Source organism: Sylvia atricapilla, chromosome Z (assembly GCF_009819655.1).
Source record: "Sylvia atricapilla isolate bSylAtr1 chromosome Z, bSylAtr1.pri, whole genome shotgun sequence".
Taxonomy (NCBI): Eukaryota; Metazoa; Chordata; class Aves; order Passeriformes; family Sylviidae; genus Sylvia; species Sylvia atricapilla.
Window position 1 is genome coordinate 75,203,612 of NC_089174.1, and position 16,773 is coordinate 75,220,384.

The following is a 16,773-nucleotide window of genomic DNA, read 5'->3' on the forward strand; positions in this document are numbered from 1 at the left end:
AAACAGGATCAAGGATCTTACATTTGTGTAAGTGACACTGTTTTATCTAGGTCCAAGATACCATAGGAAGATTAACAAAATATTTAAGGATGCTGGTTTATAATGCTTGAACATGACATATTCCAACTCTTGCATAGTGCTTGATGTAGATACAAAGCACTTTTCTTTCTCACACCTGAGATATAAATGGAACCCAGGAAAATGAGACACCTACTTGCTCAACAGTTATATCTGTAGATAGTTACTGTGCTGCAGATGTTTCTACTGTCATTACACACTCTCATTTGAGCAAGATAAAACAGCTAATTATACATGCATTAGTATATGTGAGCTTATGGAAAAGGTTGGCTTAAACTGTCTTCATCAGTAGGTTACACCAGCAAATTTTACTTTGTTCCAAAAATAAAGAGGAACTCTTGCTGTGCTGGATATGTCATTGCAGTTCAGAACCAGTAATCAGTGTTTTGTGGGGTAACTTCTCAAATAGCTTATGGCTGCTCCCCACAAAACCTGACTTGGCTGCATTTTCATTTTGGTTGTTGCAATTATATTTTCAAGTTGAAGACAGCTAAGATAGATAGTCTTTTTTTGCCATAACAAACTCATCATCTTCTTTTGGTACCAGGGTACCAAAGAAGAGACATCTGTTATTGTAAAAAAAATTAATTTTTAAAGAAAAATTAACAGCATCATTCCCAAAGGCAGTTATAATAAGTATCCATATCAGGTGACCTGCAAGTCCAGGATTTTAGAAAAATGATGTTAAGAGTCTGCAGCAACTAAAGTAAAAGCCTTTTTTTTTCCCACAGAGCATTAATATTTCTCCCTTTTCTCATATCTCCAATAAAGAATTACATTTTCTTGAACTGCTGGTATCTGCTTTAGCAGCTCCCAGAGATATTGATCAAGAGTCTGAGTGGATTTTTGGAGCAGAAGTAGATGTTTTACTGTGGGAGTTGCTGTTTTTTTTTTAAAAATAGTTCCCTTAAACAAAGATCTGCAAAGTAATATGTTCAAGAGTTACCAAGATCCTAACACTGGCATTTTTTTCTTCTCAGAACAGGCAAAATTATTGTGAACAGTAGGAACTGTGCACTGTCAAATTTAAACTACTTAAATCAAAACTCTTATCCCTGGCTTCAAGGATGATGAACAACTTGTTGAAGGAGTATGACTACAGACTCAAGACAAACCTTATAGGGAAAACCTGCCTCTCCAGCTTTTGATCACTTTGTTGGCGACCAGCACAGCCGTTGCAGACACAGCAAAGACCCATTGCAGCACCATAAGAAACAAAGGCAGAGGTAGCGAATGGAAACCGTCTAGACAGACAGCAGAAACTTGAGCATTAGCAGGAGGCATGTCTCTGAGCCACGACACAGGATGATTTTGCCCTTTCCCTAGAGAAACCTCTCTCTTGAGCACAGTTTCCACCTATGAACAAAATGTGTAATCTCTTGACAGGTTTCTAAGTACTCATCAGGTCATTTCTACTGCGTGAGCTCAGGCCGCATGAGCAAGAGACCAAATCTCTAGTTTGAGGACGCAGCCACAGCATTTAACTACTCACACCACACAGTTTGGCTGCTGTAGCAGCGTGCACAGAGTATAAGTGAGGGAAGCAAAGGGTTCTCATTTCCCATCCTGCCTTCACTGTTGTTTGGAAGAAAGGGATGATAGCATAATGATTCCCGAATGTCTAAAAGAAGGAAATATAACAGTGTCCTAAATTTCCTAATAACTCAAGCATCAGATTACTTCAATCCTAATCACCATTTCTATTTTATAACCAAACCTGTAACTTAATAGCAGTGGAACCATACAGAAAATAAACTGAGAAGAATGTTGATATTTAAAAAACTATAAGCAAATAAGTATAATTTGATTTGGGTTTTACTTTTGTTTCTCTTTTGCACTGTAATTTTTAAAAAGGCCAGTTTGGTTTCCATGAGTATATTTCTTTTACAAAAATTGATTCTACAGATGTTTATGAATTTAGAAAAGTAAAGCAAAAGTGTTGCAAATCAAGCTTGGGAAAAATCATCACAGACTGCTTTCATCAACTGCAACACAGAAACACTTTAATACTGACCCTTCACCAGCTATAAACTATAGGAAGTATCTAGTGCATTAGCTGTTTCCTGCTGATACCTAAAGTTTAAACATTTGTGCACAGAATGAGAACTTGACAGTCAGCTAACTATAAGAATTGGTTTGGGATAGATTGCTTTGGTTTTAGTAATGCTATTAAACCGATTAGTTTTTATGAACATTAGCATAATATTTAGTATATTTGAACTGGTTTTTTTTTTTTAATCCAAAAAAAGTCAGCAGCTTACTACCACTGGCAGTTAAAATGATACTAGTCTCAATGGCAGTATGCCTAACCTCAAAATCATTGAGGTTCATTGCAGCAAGCAATCCACTAAATCTCCTCAGTGTCCAGTGGGAACAATCACAATTGTGCTGATTGAGAGGAATCTACAACAAGGATACAAAAGGGTCACCACACCTAAACAAACATTGTGGCTGAAGGCAATTTCGAATTTTATATGTTTTGTAAACTAGAGAGACTTCTTTTTCCAAGGAAAAGTAAAATGAGATTCAAGTCTTCCCATTTATTTTCTCTTAAATCATCTGGTTTTCTAGTATTTATTCTTTACACTCTGCCAAGCAATATTATAATTTAAAAAAGTTTTTGCTGATAGAAAAAAACCTGGAAGCCCTCTCCAATGCCAAGCGACAGCAGTTTAGAGTGTTTAACTGGTGAGTAATGCACTGATGAAATACCGCAATGCAAATTTTTTTCAAAATATTTAGGAGTTAGAGATTACTTGCGGAAATGGTAATGTTTCCTAACAAATCAAGTGTTTCAAGAACAGACCACCCAAATGTATTATCATAAAAAGAAGTCAGTTACTTAATTACATAATAGAATGACACATTTCTACTTCTCTATTTTACATTTTTAATTTTTTTTTTTTTAACAAAATGTATCCTCTCTGGAGAGTAAAAGATTTACAACAGGAGGCGGGTTGAATTAATTTGCTAGCAACCAACTTCCTCGTGTTCCAATTACTTTGGAAATAGTTTAGCTTGAACCATGATACTGTACATACAGCACAAGGGAATGAAAACACTACCCCTTTTCTGCATCTGAAATGGCTTTACTTAGACCACCTACGCGGACTTAAACCATGCACACTCTCAAATACATTTAAAAATCATAGAATCAGACTTGTTTAGGTTGGAAAAGACCTTTAAGATCATTGAGTCCAACCACTAACCTAGCTAGCACTGTCAAGTCCACCACTTACAGACCACTTCTCCAGTGCTTGACAACCACTTAGGTAAAAAAATTTTTCCTAATATCCAATCTAAACTTCCCCTGGCACAACTTTGAGGGCATTTCCTCTTAATCTGTCACTTGTTATCTCTGAGAAGAGGCCAACCCCCACATCACTTCAACCGCCTTTCAGGCAGCTGTAGAGAGTGATAAGGTCAACCCTGAGTCTCCTTTTCTCCAGGATAAACACCCCCAGCTCCCTCAGCTGCTCCTCACAGCACTGCTGCTCCAGACCCTTCCCCAGCTCCATTGCCCTTCTCTGGACTCTCTCCAGCCCCTCAGTGTCTGTCTTGCAGTGAGGGCCCAGAACTGGACACAGCACTCGAGGTGTGGCCTCAGCAGTGCCCAGCACAGGGGGACAATCCCTGCCCTGCTCCTGCTGCCCACACCATTGCTGACCCAGGCCAGGATGCCATTGGCCTTCTTGGCCCCCTGGGCACAGCCTGGCTCATGTTCAGTCACTGTCACCAGCACCCCCAGGTCCTTTCCAGCCCCTCTGTCCCAAGATTGTAGCACTACCTGAAGTGTTGTGACTGAAGGACCACCAGTGCAGGACCTGGCACTTGACCTTGTTGAACCTCAAGCTCAACCCATTAGTCCAGCCTGTCCAGATCCCTCTGCAGAGCCTTCTTGCTCTCCAGCAGATTAACACTTTCACCCAGCTTGGTGTCTGGTACAAAGTGACTGAGCATGCACTTGATCCTCTTATTCAGACCATTGATAAAGAAGTCAAACAGGACTGGTCTTGACAATGAGCCCTGGGGAACCCCACTACTGACCAACTGGATGTAACCCCATTCATCACCAGCCTCTCGGCCTGGCCACCCAGACATTTTTTCACCCAGTGAAGAGTGCACCTGTCCAAGCCATGAAAAGCCAGCTTCTCCAGGACAGTGATGTGGGAAATGGTGTGAAACGCTTTACTGAAGTCTAGGAAGACAATATCCACAGCCTTTCCCTCATCCACCAGGCAGGTAGGTTGGTCATAGAAGGAGATCAGGGCTCTGGCTAAGCAGAGATCTGCCTTTTCTAAACCAATTTTGCCTGAGCCCAGTACTTGGCATATCCTGTACATGCTGTGTGATGGCAGTCAAATGATCTGCTCCATGACCTTTCCAGCACTGAAGTCAGGATGACAGGCCTACAGTTCCCCAGACCCTCCTTCCAGCACTTCCGGTAGGTTGTCACTGCACTTGCTAGCCTCTGGGAAGGCTGTTTGGGACTTACCCAGCTTGACAGAACTGCTTGTAATTGATGCAGAGTGGATTGGTGACCACTTCTGCCAGTTCCCTCAGTATGCCTTGGTGGTTCCCATCTGGCCTCACAGTCTTGAGTGAACAACTGATCTTACTATCGAAGACTGATGAAAAACAAGCCTTGTTCCACAGCCTTTTCCTCATCCTTTGTTACTATGTCTCCCCCTGCAGTCAATAAAGAATAGAGATTATCCTTAGTCCTACTTTTGTTACTAATGTATTTATAGAAAAATTTCTAAGTGCCTTTTCTGTCAGTAGCCAGATTAAGATTTAGTTGGGCTTTGGGCCTTCTAATTTTCTCCATGCATATCCTTGTAGATCCTTGGAGGCCCCCTCAGTTGCCTGCCCCTTCTTCCAAAGGTCATAAACTCTCTTTTTTTCCCCCTGAGTTCCAGCCAAAGCCCTATGTTCAGTTAGTTCTGTCTCCTCCACCACTGGCTCGTGTTTCAGCACACTTGGAGGGCCTGCTCCTGCACCTTCAGGATTTCCTCCTTTGAACAGTTGTCCTGGACTCCTTTGCCCCTCAGGGCTGTCTCCCAAGGGCTCTGTCAACGAAGCCCCTTTACAGGCCAAAGTCTGCCCTCTACAAGTCAAGTGTGGTTTGTCTGCTGAGCCCCCTCCTTACCTGTCCAAGAACTGAAAACTCCTTAATTTCATGATACCTGTGCCTAAGGCAGCCTCCGACCACCACTTCATCCACCATTCCTTCTCTGATCAAAAACAGCAGGTCCATCAAAGCATCTTGCCTCACTGGCTCACACAACAGCTGTGTGAGGAAGTTGCCTTCCACACATTCCAGGAACTTCCTCGACTGTTTCCTCTCCACTACACTGAATTTCCAGCAAACATGTGCTAAGTTGAAACCCCCCAGAAGAACAAGGGCCAGTGACTGTGAGACATCTTCAAGCTGTTTATGGAATATTTCATCTGCTTCCCTGTCATTGCTGGGCAGGCTCTAACAGATTCCCTTCAGGATATCTGTCTTATCATCCTTCCCCTGACCCTTAGCCATAAACAGTCAATCCTCTTGTCACTTGTTAAGATCTAGAGAATCCCTTGTTAAGACCTAGACAATCAAAACATGCCCTAAAATAGAGGGCTACCTCGTTGCCTCTCCTTCCTTGGCAATCTGTTCCAAAGAGTTTATAGCCCTCTACTGCAGCACTCTAGTTGTGAAAGTCTTCTCACCATGTTTCCATGATGGCAACTACGTCGTGATTTTTGTGCTGTGCAAAGGCTTCCAGCTCCTCCTGTTTGTTGCCCATGCTGTGCGCATTGGAGTACATGCACTTGGACTATTGATCTCACTACCTTTTGGGGGAAAGAAGCTTTAAGTCCTTTGTGATCATTCCTAAGGTACTTCCATGGTATCTAACACATCAATAACCCCTGCACCTTTGCTACCACATAGATCTCCATCCTCTGCCTCCACCATGACAGATGACTTTGCTAGCACACTTGCATTAATTCTAGATATTTTATATCACTTCAGCCTTTGGTCAAGAACTATTGTATGTCTGCTGTCTGTGCAATAGTGAGATATTTCTTGAGCTACTTCACAGATTTTACAAACAAACACCCAAATATCATATTTCGCAGTTTCTCAACTAGTCTTCTTTGACAAAACATACAACTAAAGATTGCTTAAGCAATAAAATGTGAACTAGAAATAATTTATGTAAAAATTAATCTGCATGATGATGTAGCATGCTTTATTTATGCCAGTCTGCGAACTTCCAGCAGTCAGCAATTCAAACTAGGTATTCTACTTTTTAACACAAATAAACACACAGTTCACATTAAGACTTCATAAGGCCTTCACAAATACTGCTTTAATGCACATATGTTACTAAACCTCTCCTCCATATCTGTCCTCTAAATGAGGAAAAATATGTTCATAAAATGTATGCAGCAATGACATGAATGTCTGAATTCAGAAAATGCCTGAATGATCAGTTACCGACCAGAAACACATCTTAACTGGACAGCCTAGTGAATATTAAGCAGACACAAACTGTATTTTTCTATCTGAGAGCAAAGTGCTGGAACAACTACTTTGTACTTCACTACCTATAAGCCATATTGTGTGTTCATCACCATTTTACAGAATAGTAAAGTCTACTAAAGGGACTATCAGTGTCTGATGAGAAAGCAATATGTATTGGCAATCCATTAGAAAAGGGTAACAAAAGGACAAAGTATTTAAATAATTGAATTTCACAGCAGATAACTTTTGTGGGTGCCATAAAACGTGCTATATCTGTAAAAACATGAACATACTGAAGGGGAACATGGAATAAAACTGGATCAGAGGTGCTCTGGCAAAGAAAGCAGTGGAAGAATAGGGATTTGGTAAAAGAATTCAGCACTGGTCTTTCTCCTTTTCTGGGCAATTACCCTACATTTCCTTTTGGGACTGTGACAAGACATTTATTTTTTTTTTCCTTTTTTTTTTACTGCACTGCAGGCTTACCATTTATTTTAACATATTCAGTGGGTGACTATGCACTTTCCTTGGGTGGCTGTCCCACTGGTGTACTTCTTCTGTGAAGCTGAATTTCAGAGGATCCTATACCTCATCTGAAACTAATCTACTGTGCAAAGAAACTTCTACTTATCTCCTCACTGCACTAAAACTGTTTAAACCAGATGTGTCAAAGTTATTCTGCAAGAAGGGGCTGAATTCCACATTTAATTATGCCCCGTGGAGCAGGTCATAAACCTCATGCTATCGCTGACAAACTGTTTTTGATCCCTCTTGAAGAGAAGCTGCTTTGGCCCAATGACTAAACACAAAAACCAGACCTATACAAAAAAAAAAAAAAAAAAAAAAAAAAATTAGACTTGCTTTGTAAACACAAGGAAAATAACTGGAGAACAAAATGGTATTAGATGTTAATGTAGCATTGACTGACAAACAGTATAATGGGACAGAAAACAGCTAGCAGTGTGGAAGCAGAACTAGTGCAAGTTTTCACTTCTTGGGAAGTATCCCAATTTGCCTCATTCTGTAACAAAATGGCTGGAAGAAGTTTACAGCCTTCCCATGTTACAGTTTAGTGTGGCTGCACTGTAAAATGGACCATGGAGACATCCTAGAACAAACATCTCTCTCTCTGAAAAGAAAGGGAGGTACATGGAAAGATGAAGAATTTCACTGATTCTGTTTACAGCAAGACATCTCTATCCTCCAGCTCCTACAGTGGTGTTAGTACTGCCATTTGGAACAAAAACTTGCTGCTTTGAAATGAGAAAAAGTGGACAACTACATAGTTGGCAGAAAAAAAAAGAAAAAAAAGTCAAGATCACTTGTTGAAATCAGTATCTAATTTTAACTTTCTCTATTATTTCAACCCATGCATCACTGGTTTGTGTGAGAATTTTTCATACCTCTCTACAGTACCTAGCTCCCAGCTGACCACGACTGCTTCATACCTTATTTGTCATTGACAGCCTTCCCTAAAATCTGTTTCTCCTTAAATTATTTGCTGGTTCAACTAAAAAAAAAAAAAAAAAAAAAAAAAAAAAAAAAAAAAAAAGGTCACCATGTTTGCTAATACTTGTGGACTTCATGACTTTGGACTGCTGCTTTTCGAACACTTTCCACCATAAATCCTGTGACTTGGACCGGCAGAATTTAAACTATCCTATGTTTAGAAAACTTACCATAGATCTTTCAGAAGCAACACTAGCTCTTTATTAGGCACATAAATAAAACACCTCTGCTTTTCATGATTGACAGCCATGCCATTCAGTTTTCACTCTAGTTTCAGTGTTTTATCCACAAGCTATCACCTGTGACATTCTAGCAGCAAAAAGATACATGTTACAAGAACAAGATGGAAAATACTATGTTAAAATTATATTAAAAACAGCAGAAAGAACAGAGAAGTGCACAGTATTGTCAAGAGTTACTTCAGGATTTCATGCAAGCACTGTTGCCTAGTATATATGTATGGTACAGAACATTTCACTCTAGTGCAGGAGAGCCTTCAGCCTGAACTCAACTTTACAACTTCAGCTTGACTTCCATCAGGCAGCATGCCCATTAGCCTGCAAACTACCACAGCGAAACTTCACTCCTCAGGTACTTGCTACACACTACAGCCAGGAATTAGAAATTCCAAGTTTAAGGGGAAATGCTGAAAATGTTGAGGAAGTTTCAGTTACATAATAGCTCCTTACAAAGGCTGAAACCTGTGGCCTGGCAGAACTTTTGCCTTGAGCAGAAAGTTTTGTTCATGATTCACTGGTAGGAAACAAGATCTCACCCAGGTTCTGTTCATGGGCATCAGGGAACACCAGCAAAAGGAAATGGGACCTCTGCAGCTCACTCAGTATAACTTCAAGCAGAAGTCTGGAATAACACCATCCTCTGGCAGGTTAGTTGTGGCTTTATTTCCGTGAGTCTTGAAATTCCTTCCTTGAAGGGAGACTCTGTAACTCCTCTGTCTGAGTGCAACCATGTTCTCCTGGTTGATCCTCTCCCAATGTCCAGACTGAGCCACCCAACACACAACTTCTGCTATTACTCCTTATGTCATCTGGCTTTACCAAGAAGTTTGATTTCATGATCGTTCTAACTGCTTCTCAAGTATTCTTACTGCATTTTAGCCTTCTCTTTGCCAGACTAAAGAAACCCAGCTTCCTTGCAGTCTCTCTTGTTTAGAAGGTGAGTCCCGGTTACCCTGGCAGCTTGCCACTGGACCCTTCTCACTTTCTCCACATTGCTGCTGACTTATGCACTCTCTGACTGCAACCCAGCATCCAACAGAGTAAGACAAAGGGCACGGCAACTTGTGTGCAGCTCTGCAGAGCTGCTGCTAACACCCAGGACAAAATTTGGACAACTCATTCATGGTACTAATCACTCATGTGCAATCTGTGCAATGAAAATGTAACCAGAAAGAGAGAGATCCAGATGGTAGTGGCTAGATCTGAAATGTAATTAGTTCAGTCAATACAGTAGTGTATTTTTAGATCTTCCACTAGTCAAAACAAGAGATGTTGCTCAAGCAAATTTAACATTGCTAAAAAAAATTAAAAAAAAAAAAAATTGCAAAAACTGTTTGTACTTCAATTCTATAGAGACTTTTCTGACAACTTAGGCAAGAGCTGGAAAGCATATTTTAATTCATACAATGGCTAAAGGTAGGAGCACTGCCAGAAAATATGATTTGGAACAATTCTTGGAATACAGAGGTTCATCTGTTTTGCAAAAGAAAGAATCAGAAGCACATAAGTATAAGCAGTTATTTTAAACTTGCCAATTAAGCAAGGACACCAATAGCTAACAGATGTGGTTATTTGCAAATGGTTTCAGCAAAACATACATACTACATATGACAAATCCTGAGTGAAACCTGTGTCCAGGTAGAGACACGACTATAATACAGACCTGTCTGTTAAACTCAGCAATTGTCTGAGGGCTATTACATTAGCTATTTAATTTGTGTTTCAGCAACAGTATCTTTCAGATGCAAAGTTGGAACGTAAAAAAATCTAGATTGTCACTTCCCAGAACTATTTAAACCACTCAGCAGAAAACTTGCCTTTGGAATTTTTCAGCATGGACTAAGAAAAACTGTTCCTCCTCTGAAGGATCTCTTTCCAAAAAAACAGACCTAATTGTTTCCAAACACACCTCAGAACACTGAGGAAACCCAAACCTTCACAAAGCAGTTTAAACACTGTGGCTTTGATTATCATTGACACATAACATCCATTACATTGTTTAGGTCTGTTTTGATAAGTGCTACACAAACAGAGAAGGAGTGAAAACACAAGAGGAAAACATATCATCTGTGAGGAAAGAGAAGAAGGAGACATCAGCCAAATAACAAATGGCTACTTCATGTCTCGAGCTGTGTAATTGGCAAATTTCAAGAAGAAGGAGCCTGGGAGTAGGGTATGAACTTCCAGAAGGGCAGCCAAATGGAACATCCCTCTGATCAGGCCATCACAAGGAAAAAGGTACTGTAAGGAGGGTCAAAAAGGCTCATACTGGATAGCAAGAAAACTGGTGAAAAGTTGGATTAGTAGTGCATTCTACTTATAATACAATACTGTTAAGCTTAAAATAATTTAATTCTAAGTGAGAAAAATGAGTCTGAGGGCTTTTTATGGAGGGAGACCAACACCAAGAGGAAAAAACCCCAAAAAAACTACACAAAGTCACCCCATCTGCCTGAAGAAATGAGACAAGGCAGTAAGGAACTAGGTTATTTATTTCAAGACGTGTATAAGATAGGCTACGGTGGTTTATATTATGTTGCATTTCAGTGGTTAGAAAACTTCCCACTGGAGGGTGAAGTGTCCCATTGGCTCAATGCAGAATAGTAGTGGTAGCCAAGATAACAGTGATAAACCACTTTAAAATGTCTGGTGCACCACAAGAGAGCTGCTTCAATGACATCAAAAATACATGGCAAACCAACCATTAAAATCGTTCATTCAAAACACAGTCTGACAGTTTTCATGGAGCCAGTTTAAGATTATGGATTTTTATTTATTTAAGCATTTTTGTGACAAGCCCTTTTGTACATAGGCTGAACTATGATCGCTTTCTAAATTACTGCAAACGCAATTCAACTTTTGTTGTTTTCATCTTTTGCTTTCACTTTTTGCCTTAACAATTTTATGAAATATTCTTAGTTTCTGCCACCTTCTACCCATATTAAGCAACCTAGGATTGTAAACGAGGGCAGAGTTTTCAGGCTGAATGCAGCCTATTCTCCACTCCCCTAATCGTGCAGAACCTCCTCCGCCTCACATCTGCAGGGCTGGAGCATTGCCAGTGGCAGGTCTGTTCTTCACGGCATCATTCCTCTGATGCCTCTGGGGATTTTCTGCAGAAGATAATTTTGACCATATCTTGCTAAAAGTTGATGTCCTTTGATGGCATCAAGTTGATAGTTTGATAGCCTGTGCAAATTTGGTCAACTGTCTTAATTTCTAGAATTGCCGGCATTTCAGTAATAAAGAAACAACCCCCTAGATTCACACTACCATGATGACTAGCAATTTAGACAGCTCTGCAGTTCAGACCCAAGGCTGAAGTGGCACAGGAGTAAAACCACTGTTTCCCGTTCCTGCAAACTGGCTTTTGAAGTCATGGCTGTAACACACAGACAGCTTCTGGGCATAAACACAGGACAGTTTTTAGGACTAACCACCATGCTCTCTCCACAGAGCCTAAACCAAGATTAAAATAATATTTGCATCAAGAGGAATCATAACTGTAAAGAGAGCTAATTTTGTGCTAGTATGGTTGGAATATTATACCTGAACTTGCTCAGAAATTATGTACTTTCCTTTAACACAAAATTAGCTTTGGGTGTAACTATTATTTGTTTTTCAGCGGAACCTAGAAACTACTTCTATTTGCTTGCACCTAAATGTAACAAAAAGATGTACTCCACACCCATAAAGTTTAATTTTAGGAGCCAGAGGCTTCTGAAAGACCCAGGTGAGCTAAGAGCTGGCTCTCATCTTCATCCAACCACAAATGGAAAGGTGGAAAGTCCTAAAGAAGGAACAACCCTAATCCTATTACTCTTTCACACTGCTTCCATGCCATGGCAGCTAAGCACCTCAACCACAGTCACATTCACTGTCTCCCTCTTGCGGGATTAATGGCCCTCTCCTTGTTGCTGTCAGAAGGTAGTACTCCCACCAGCAAACTTCTTTTGCTCTGCTAGTGTCAGATTTATCTGAGATTTCTGACTTTTTGCTTCTTTGTTTTTGCTTTCTGGCAGGACTTTACAAGAGTAAAACTTAAAATTCACTTGGCTAAATACTGTTCATGATTACTCATTCATTCTGGAAGATTATTGTATTTCAAGCACTGCTCCAATTCTATCAGATACTGAAAATCACTAGAGAATATGTGAATTAATACTTTCCATCATATGAATTAGAGAAACAAATAATTTAAAAAAATAATGAATTCTATGCTTCATCTTTACTTTTCATTTTTTACAATTAGATTTGGAATATTTTAATCAATTTTAACATTCCTCTATTTCAAATGAGATAACAATGGTTTTGTAGGTATTATACCAAAAATTTTGGCAGAACTGCAGACCAATAGCTGAGTTTGTGTGTGTGTGCATATACACACACACACACACACATATATATATTTATACACACGTGCATGCACAAAAAGGCAACACCCTGAGGTTAAATTATCTTTACAAGAAGATTCTCCTTTATTATTTTTTATCATGGTAGAATCTACAAACCCCACTAGAGACTGGGGCCCCACTGCATGATGTGCTGTACAGACATCTATTAGAACTCAGTTACAGCCCAAGAGAGTTTACAAATGTGTATTTCTCCTATGATGCACATAAATACAGTGTGGCTGTTCAGTTCTTCAAAACTATCCTGAATAATACCTTTGAGAGCACAGACTATCAAGGAATTACTATGATTTGAGTTTGACTATACATATTTTTTTAAAGACTAAGTAGCACTTCAGCTTAAGAACATTTTGAGAAGCAGTGTATTAAAAGACAAACATCAAACAGACTTTCAACACTTTTATAAAAGCAAGCCGAACTAAAAATTAATCAAGTCTTTAACTGCTGAAGCAGTCAAAAAAGGAATGCTTTTGCAATAGCAAACTTTTTTTTCCATATGGAAAGAGGTGGGATAAACGTTTCAGTTTAGCTTTAAGCCAAGTAAATTAAGTCAGCCTCTCACACTATCAAGAATAAAAAATAACTTTGTGGGTCTTCTCTCTTACACCCACCTCACAGTGTTTTTTAGTGTTGCACATTGACAATGACAACAGCTTGTCTGACACACACACTCATTAATTATTCAGTTTTCCTGCATTGCATGATGCACAGCAGTTGACTTGCACCCAGTGCAATAGATACTGCACATACAGAACAGAGGCTCAGTCCCAGAGCTTACAATGCATGTGCAACAACAAAAACAGCAGATGGATGCAGACAAATTCCAAAAATGAGATAAAGCTGGTCAGAATATTCTCAGCACAGTGGCAGATAACTGGATCTTATATATCTCTCTATATAAAACAAATATATATGGCAAACTTCTTTAGAGGCACACACAGAGGATAAAGATGCTTGTTTAAACGTTAGGCGAGCAATGGAATTTATCATCATAAACAGAGTTAGAACACTTCACATAGGCCTGCAAACATTCCTATTTAAACACTTCTTTTCATGAGAACTGAAGTAATGAATAAAGGGCTCTCTCTCTCTCTTAATATGCAATTGGATTCCATGAGGAATCCCCAACCAATCAGTCCTCCTTTTTTTCTCAACCTCTAAAAAAAACCCAACAAAAACCCCTTCAACCAAACCAACCAAATGCCTCCCCCCCACTGCCCCCAGAAAAACTAACAAAAACCACAACCAACCACCCACTGAACAGAACCCCCCAATGCATCAACAGCATTTATCAGTCAAATGGGTACCATGTACCGGCCCTGTGTATTTCTAAACATTACAGTGACACTGACAGGAATATAAAAACAATTTTAAGAGCACATGAATAAAAAAAACATCACGGGAGTCTTATCATGATGATTGTTTACTGTGAAGTTACTGACACATTCTCTCTGATCTGATTTCAGGTTTGTATGAGTAAGCTACTGAGCTGGTAACCCTTTAAATACAAATCTGTAAGGTAAACTGGGAGCAGTAGCTAATGTAAACATAACACAAATGTTCTCAAAACTATCAGTTGAAAATTATTCCCATTTTTGCCATTTCCTTGACCAAATGCAGTACCTTCCTGTTAATTTACTAAGTGCTACACTCCAAAATTAAGTTCATGGCATCAAGGATACTAAAACATAAAATGTTTACATTAAAGTATGTAAATTTTAAAATTATTAAATAAATTACAAGATTAAGGTCCCTAGGATCAGAGAGGAAAGGTCTGTAACTTTGCTTTTTCATCTGTGTATTTCTCCTTCCCTTCTCTTTTTCTTACTTATCTTACTCCTTTTCCACCATCTCTCCAGAACTCAACAGGAGATCAAAGGATGTTCCACCCATAGTAAATCAAGCTAGAGGCTGCCAGTCTAGAGAACACAGCCAAGCCACAACTGCAGGGGAAATGAACACAACTGCACTTACATCAGCAACAGAGGTTAACAATTTTTAAAGGACAGATGTCACATTTTCACTGGTTTCACAATTACAAAAATGGAGTCTATGGTTTAGACATTCAATAACAAGGTTAAAACATATTATTCCCATTTTAAAAATAATTCAGAAACTATTTGCAATGTTCTAGGAAAATACTCTTTTTTTGAAACCTGTTCTTTTTAAATGCTTAAGTTTATATTAAGCATGATTCAGTCTAATTTCTATTAACATGTCTGCAAATGTAACAATATCCGTATCCTTTTCAAGCTGTTTGAATGTGGGATTTTTTCCAGCGTTTTCTTTAAAAGTTTAGCTGGCTGTTTTATAATTTGTCACCTTTTGTCTTCTTTCAGCAGTATGTCATTAAGTCTTTAATTTGGCGTTTCCTGTTGTCTGCAGAGGGATATATGCTGTTTTAAATCCAAAGGACTGCAGACATAGATGGTGGGTAAAATCTGTGAACCATAAGTAAATTCTTATAAGGAACATACAAAAAAGATTGTTCTTCAGTCAGACTTAAGCCATTACTTTCTTCAAAAGAAGAAAAGACGCAAGTTAAGAAAAAGGCACCGCCAAAGACCTTCTGCCCAAATGTGCATCTCCATGAAGTTTCCTGCTGAGTGCATATGAATGCACAGCGATCTGGGAAAAGGATCCAAATAGGATTTCAAACATCCAAAAATTTTAACTCAAACATTTAGGTATTTCACCATGCTGCTATTCATTCATTCACTGATTTTTTTTGTCTTAGTTTAAAGAGATGCTAAACAAAAGGAGAAGAGCTCTACATGTATTTACATTCCAAAACTAAGCTCCCCTTACCACCCCCCTAGTCTGTCATCCCTTCATAGCTAAACAAACCGTAAAGTCTAGCCCTATGTCCTTGAAGCAAAGTCACAAACACAGTAACAGAAAAGTTTAGTCTTTCAAGAAAAAAAAAAAAAAGGACAAAAAGCGGTTTTAATCTATTATAGCTGCCCATGCTGTTTTGACACCAGGTTCAGATAATATGTGCAGACTAAACTGGTGGAGGAGTGGGATCAATTACTTTATTATTTTGGCTCTTACTAAGCTTTGTTCTTTGACAATTTCCCAGTCATGAATAACTATTCCTGTCCTACTGCTAAGACTTGCTCTTAGATACAAGTGATACATTTACCAAAACAATTTCGCAAACAAAACCAAGGGTAAATATTTTACCATGTAAAAGGCAGACAAGACCCATGGTTGGCTCTGCAGCTGAGGGGTTTCCTCGTAAATGACGCTTGACAGACCCAGCCGCCTGTGCCACAAGCAGCTGCAGGGCCCTCTTAGGAAAGCTGGGTGCTTCAACCAGGGCAGGTCACACACTGCAAACACCAAAACCTGCCAAGTTTCCCCCATTTCTGACACAACAGTAGTTTTTACACAGTACACACATACAGGCAATGAACTGTTTCTATCCCAAGGAGGTGAGAACCTAAACGACATTAGAAAGGCACATCATTCCATTGAGAAACTCCACAGTACTCTGTTTATGCAGAACTCTAACAGCACATGTGTTGTCTCTAGTGGAAGAGGCAGAAACACCTCATTTGAAGCAGAGCAAAGCATGAGAACAGAGTGTGAATGACTCAGTGAATTACAAAGAAAGTTCCTTCACACAGAGAATACATTTAACTCACCTTCTCTGAAAAGGATTAATAACAAATGATACCATCTTCTGTTTGTGGATCATATTTTAAACTTCAGTATAGTATATACAGCTGAAAGATTTAAACATGGGAATTTTACTATAAAGTTATTTATTCTTATTGTGCAAATGGGGGATTATATATTAGAATATATTAAAATATATTTACGTAACTAAGCCTCTGACGAGAGTGACAAACATTATTTTGGAAGCACTTACAAAATCACATCTTTTAACATTAACATGTTGAGATCATTGTGACAAGGATCATAGCATGAACTGCATCCTGTTCCGTTTCAGCTCTTCTGGTGAAACATTGCTAAGCACCACCTTTTCTGAGCATTAAACATGCAACAAAATTTTTCC

The 16,773-nt window shown here is 39.2% G+C and overlaps 1 protein-coding gene across 3 annotated transcripts in view; it reads right to left on the reverse strand.

The window, feature by feature from the left end:
- The window catches only part of ARL15 (ADP ribosylation factor like GTPase 15), a 224,695-nt gene that overhangs the window by 61,323 nt on the left and 146,599 nt on the right, over positions 1 to 16,773 (reverse strand). The gene's annotated exons all lie outside the window — the stretch shown is intronic.